Genomic DNA, 6,321 nt, shown 5'->3' with positions numbered 1-6,321 from the left:
AGCATTTGTCATAGATTGCTTTTGCATGCATACAGTCATAGAATGGCTTGAGCAGGAAGGGACCCTAAAGATCATCTTGCTCCAAACCACCTGCCATAGGCATGAATGTCACTCACTAGATCAAGTTGCTCAAAGCCCCATCCAGCCTGGCCTTTCAGGGATGTGGGACATCCACAACTTTGTTGAACAGAACATACTGAGAAGCAGAAGACATCCATTGTCAAGACCTCAGCTACAAAGAAAGTGTAGATATAATACCCCCTGAATTGTCTCAGAACTGTAATATGACACAGAGAATTCAGTGTTTGAGACATATTAGGAACCCTTACATGCAATTTGAGTGTACTTATTAACAAGATAGCCACATATTTCCAGAAGAGATGTAGCTAGACTATTTTATCCCTAGTTACAGGAAGTCATTCTACAAAAGCGGCAATAAGAGGAAGACAAAAATATTGTGTTATTTGGACAAGGAAAATGATTGACAAAGAATGTGGGGAAAATATTTACATTGAATTTTGCATAAGGTAACTACAGTCATTTGGATAAAATAATTGATAATAGAGATGAATGGGTAAGTGCATAACACTTTGTAGGGGAGATACAGGTTAAGTAACATCTGTATAACTTAGATATTTGCAATTTATTGGGCGTTCTGTGCTTCCTCCTGACTACTGCTTCTAAAGTGCAGACAGATAAAACCTCAGCTGTAGACATAAAGTTATAATTGTGGAGAATGGGGTCGCAGAAGACTAAAATCCCTTAACAAGTGCTTATTTTTTAAAGGAAGAGAAGCAAGTCCATAACTTTCATTCCTTGACAAATTTTCAGAGAAATAATAAAATTCACTATTAATAGTGAAGGGGGAAAAAAAAGAGGCAAAAAGTAAAAGCTACTCTCTTTCGATCAATCTTACCCCACTCTGCAATATGCCAACAAACCTTGAAGAGAGAGTAAGATACCAAATAAGTTTTTGGCACTGTTCTCTGTGTTGTTTTCACAAGCAATCAAGGGAAACATGCTATGTGCAAATATTTACAAATAAATGAAAAAATGTTTTGAATCTATTTCAAGAGTAGATGGCAGTGATCTGTTTTAGTATAGAAAGAATGTTTTGAGTTCTTCACAGTCTTTGCTCTTGGCCCTCTATAATTTCGAGTTTTCAGTGATGGTCCTTATGATGCTTCTGGCTTTGTAGCTGAAACCACTCTGAGGGCGTGTGGCAGGGCTTTGCCAGTCAGGATTAGGTAACAAATCTAAGTATGTATCAGTAATGTCATCTGGCTTCACAAAAGGCAAGAAGTGGGGAAATGAGAAAGCTTTTGACATTTTGACTGTTGGAATCTCAGAGTGGCTACTGCCTGTTGTTGTCGAGGAAAGTCTTTCAACAACAGGAGTCAAGGAGTCTTGTTAGAGAGGATACTTCATATGCATGGGAAGTTGCAAACACACAGGTATAGACAAACCATTTAGCACATTTCATATATTTTGTTATGCCCCAAATCAGTAGTTTGAGCTGGGTAACAACCAGGAAAGGTGAACAAATCCTTTATCATCAAACATGAAGTTACTGGTAATTAGCTTGTAAATAGATTGTCAGTTACATATATTTACTAGTTTTCTTCCAAATGTTAGCTGTGCTTGCATGCTTCCTAATGAGAGCCTTAGAAAGTCACAGTAAAATTATTTTAAGACATAGAGTAATTCTTAAATATTTTAAGACTAAGAGTAATTAAAGTGATTTCTGCAGCAGTTCATTTTTATGCAATAACTATTTCAATATATATCCTTTTCTCTAAGTTTCAGACTATTGAGTTGAAAAAAACCCAAAATCCACTCTGATAAAGGAGTTATGGGATATAGTTTCCAGTATTTTGTAGGACTTAGTTTGGTAGCAATATTAATTCTTAGCTGTGGTGCTGGAAAACTGATCTTTTACAAAATTTGGACTAAATACTCTTTCTACTTATAGCTCATAAAATATAACTACAATTCGAGCCAATACCACTTTCATTACTGGAAATAGAAAGGATCCTAGTGGTTTCTGTGAGAGACAGGTTCCTCCTTTCCTCTTTGTTCACAGATTTTGAGGTTCATCTTTTCTTTATATATGGTCTTCTTCATAGTGTTTTATAGCAAACCTAAAAAAAATCTGGCTGGTTGCACAGCTCTGTAGCGACTCAAGAATTCTCATATCCATCTCTTCAGTTCATATTTTTATTAACTGCTAATGGGACTAATCATGACACCTTTATTCCTCTTCATGACTAATCATGAGACTGGAAAGATGTGTTCTTTACTTTTCAAGTGTGATGATAACACAATCCTACAAAATTATCTTGGCAGATGATTAGGGGAAAAATATTGGATTAAAATTATAAATAGTTTTCAATCTTGTTAATATATCTGTATATCTGTATATTGTTAATACAATGTCAAATATGAAAGCAAGAGAAGGAAAGAAATTCCAATATTTAACTGAAGTCCCATGGCCCAAATCAATAGAAAGATTTTATTTGTAGTACCTAGTGATTTGAAGATTGCATAGAAGAACAATTAATTGGCAAATGATTTAAAAATTATTTAAAATGTAATAGAAGCCTGTTTCAGTGCTTTATTCCATAGGAGAATAATAATGAGTCTTCCACTGATTAACAAAAGTTTTCTTGTTTTCATTGGAAATTCATATTTGTATCCTGTCGTACAGAGAACTAATTTGTAGTACCACAGTAAAGTTTCTGATATTTACAATTGGTTTCATTCCACAGGAATGAGTAGGTTTCAGAGCAGAGGTAGAGAGAATTCAGTTGCCAAGGGGACTGAATGCCAACCAGAGGAAAACCACAGGGGATATCTGAATGGGGCAGCCCATAATACCTGGCTTCAGTTCACAGATAATGGCATCCAGTGGACTGCAACCAAGAGGAGAAAAAAAACTTAGAAAGGACTTTAGATTGCTTTGTGAGGAGTGATTAAGGGCAGCCTTGTAGTGAGATTATCAGCTGTGAACTTGCCTTCTGTTCCAAGGACAGAGCAGAGAGCAGGTCCCAAAGGCTTCACTGCACCGCTGGGGTTGGGACAGGGGATTTAACTGGCTGGAGAGGAGGCGAGGGAGGACACAAACCAGGCACTGGCTGCCTTCACACACACTGTAAACGCACCCTGTTTGTCCACAAGAGTGAGTGTGGTGAGTCACACTGAGAACTAGCTAAAGATGAACTGCCCGTGGGCTGGGAAAGTAATTGCTTGCTATTGCTGTCCACAGCCTGTGGTTCGTAAGTCCTGAGGCTGAGCAGAGAGCCGCCTGGGAGCTGCATGATTCCATTTAGGCTAAACTGGTGCATTCAGCTACCTACCAGCCACCCTTGAGTAGAGCATTTCCCCAATTAATTTAAGTTGAATTAAAACAGCTTTAAACTTACAGCCGGGGTTTTTGACTTTTAAATTTGATAGAACAAAATATGAATGCTTCTTCCAGTTTACCATTTTATTTTTAACAATAGACCAAGGAAAGAAAAATTTTCTTTGCTGTCCATTATTTTCTAGTCAACATCTGTGACTTTAGCTAATTAACAAGTTATATTGGAATAAGGTGTAGAGAACAAGGGCATTGCAATAATATTACACCGAGGTATAACAACTTCAACTCAAATTCCAAAGTGAATTTCAGCAGCACACAGCCACATCAATAAACAGCTAGAGTTTTTCAAAGGTGTTTCAGGAAATAATCACTCCTACAGAAATATTTATTTAGTTTTGCAACATATAAAATATGTAACTAAACACACATAAGTTAGCATAAACAGCTAATTTTTCACATCTAAGTCTACACTTTGTATATGAAAATTATGTGGTGCATGAAGCATGTAGGTATATATATATATACCTATGTATTTTTAAATAAGCTGGTAGAATTCTATTTAAAAAGAAAAATCCAAAGCTATTGAAATTGTCAGCTTTGGGTTGTTTTATTGCTATTGGTTTTTTTGGTTTTGTCTTGTGCTTTCTTTTCTGCTCTTTTTTTTTTTTTTTCTCTTTTTTTCCTTCCAAGACTGTAGAAATAGACCCCAATTTTTGCATTTCAGTTTTCAAGGTACTTCTGCCCTTGGATTCCATATTACTGGCGACACTTTAAATATTCTGGTTGAAAAACACAGTTAAAGATAACTGCCATTCACATGACCATATGTAGTAAAATTATCAGTTTACTGTGATAATGCAAATTTTTTGGCATAAAGTTTTCATCTTAAAAGCTGTTATGAACAAAAATTCGGTTAATATTTTTTTTTGTGAGAAAGAGTTACAGGGACACAGCCAGATCTGTCTCTGCCAGGGTTCTTAGTGCTTTGTTATTGTAATACTGGGTCGTTGAGGCTTATCTCCTCTTTTGTATTAGTAAAAGGCCTGGCTGGGTGGGGTGGACCCTTCCCCCGAGGCTGTGCTCTCTTACAGAATAGGAAAGACACCTGAGAGGGTGGGGGGGGGTTATGCAAAGTGACTCCAAAGTCCAGAATGCTTTGTGGGACCACGACTCGAAATGCAACGAGAAAACTCCCACAACGAGAAAACCCCCAAAACAACCAGCCAAATAAGAATTGAGAGACTAAAGTGATGTCTGGACATGAGGAGCCAAGTGCTGAGCCTGCAGAGATGCGGAGTCCCTCTCGCCCTGACCATGGGAGTCGTCCCCAGCGCTGAGACCGAGGGGGACCGCACTGACAAAGCAACACCTGATGGGGACACCAAGCCCTAAAGGCTCCCACGAGGATCGGATCCCCCGGCTCTGCCCCTAGTGGAGGGAGCTGCGCATATCCTCCTCCTCTGAGTCGCCCTGGGAGACGCAATGGGGACTGCAGCCCTGCCGGGACGCCCAATCCTGAGCTGATCACTTTTAATAAAGGCATTGAAAAGGAGAAGAAGTCTCCTGGCCCTGTTTATTTCAAAAGCTTAAAAGTTTTTGGTTTTGAGTTTCATCATCTGTTTTAACCTGTCTCACTAAAGGTGTGCACAACTGTGTTTACATTGGAAGGTAGATACTAACATAATGTCCAAAGAAAATCTTTCTTAACTTTTCTTGAAATTGGGTTTTAGCTGCTGCAAAACAGTGCTTGTTTTGCAGAACTCTAAATCTTTATTCTACGCAGAATAACACCTGGTGATAACCTGGTGGTTTCAACAGCTGGGTTGTGATTACCTGAGGGCATTAATCATTACAGCTGGTTGGAGATGTGTTTTTCTCACTCCAGAAACACAGATCTGTGTCAGAGCTTTTACTGTTGACTGAGCTTTGAAAAGTGACCTAACCACAGGTTTGAGACAAGTCAAGGCAGAACCCTATCAATTTCTCTACTCTCTGGTAGGGAGCATCTCCTTAATATCCCTTGCCCTTACATTTATTTACATCCACCTGTGAGAGATCAGGTTTCATTCCAGATGTGTTTGAGTTATACATTGAAACTAAACAAGAAGAGTCATAATATGAATTAGTACTGCTTGAGTATGTCACCATCTGACTGTTCAGATTAAAAACTGTGTGCGTTCTTCTCTAAAAATATTCTGTGCTGTAACAGGGCTAATCAAACATGAAATAGAAGAACTGAATGTGTGAATGTCCTGTTTCCTGGCTTTATACAATTTCAATTGGTAGATACGTTGTAAGAACCCGAATATCAACCTACATTAATTTTATGTTTCAGAATATATAACAGGAAAATGATTTGCTAAGAAAAATCATCAAACTGTGAAACAATAAGGATTTGTTAACAGTGAAAACTACGTTAATGTGATATTTGGAGAAACAAAGCAACAGGATGCATGAGAATGAGAGAAAACTAGCTAATTTTTTGCAATTAGTCAGTGGTTTTATATTTTTCATAATGCACAAATCTAATAATCAGCAGGAGTACTCTGTGCATATGTGTGTTACACATATTTTACACAAAATACTTTTTAAACATAAAATATTTTGACAGTAAGGTATAAGAATGCATGTGTCACCCTGTGATAAAAGGAATCTTAGCTGTGTAACATCTAAAGAATAAACAGAAAAATTGAGGGCGTGAATTGTGACATTTTTTCAACTATCTAGATACAGGAGTAATCTAAAACAGCCTTGCTGGCTTGTCATTGAATTTCCTTCTAATACATGGAATCAGAAAACATTTATATCTGTGGTTTGTATGTGTGTGTGTTTCTGACATTCCATTCATTATTGCAAATAAGTGTGACGCAGAGGACAGAGAAGCTCAGCCAGATGAGACCTATTTGTCTTTTGTTTACAGCCAGTGGCCAGTCCTTTTCCTCAAATGCTTGCTTAGGGTG

Source organism: Zonotrichia albicollis, chromosome Z (genome assembly GCF_047830755.1).
Source record: "Zonotrichia albicollis isolate bZonAlb1 chromosome Z, bZonAlb1.hap1, whole genome shotgun sequence".
NCBI lineage: Eukaryota > Metazoa > Chordata > Aves > Passeriformes > Passerellidae > Zonotrichia > Zonotrichia albicollis.
This window is presented reverse-complemented; position numbering follows the sequence as displayed.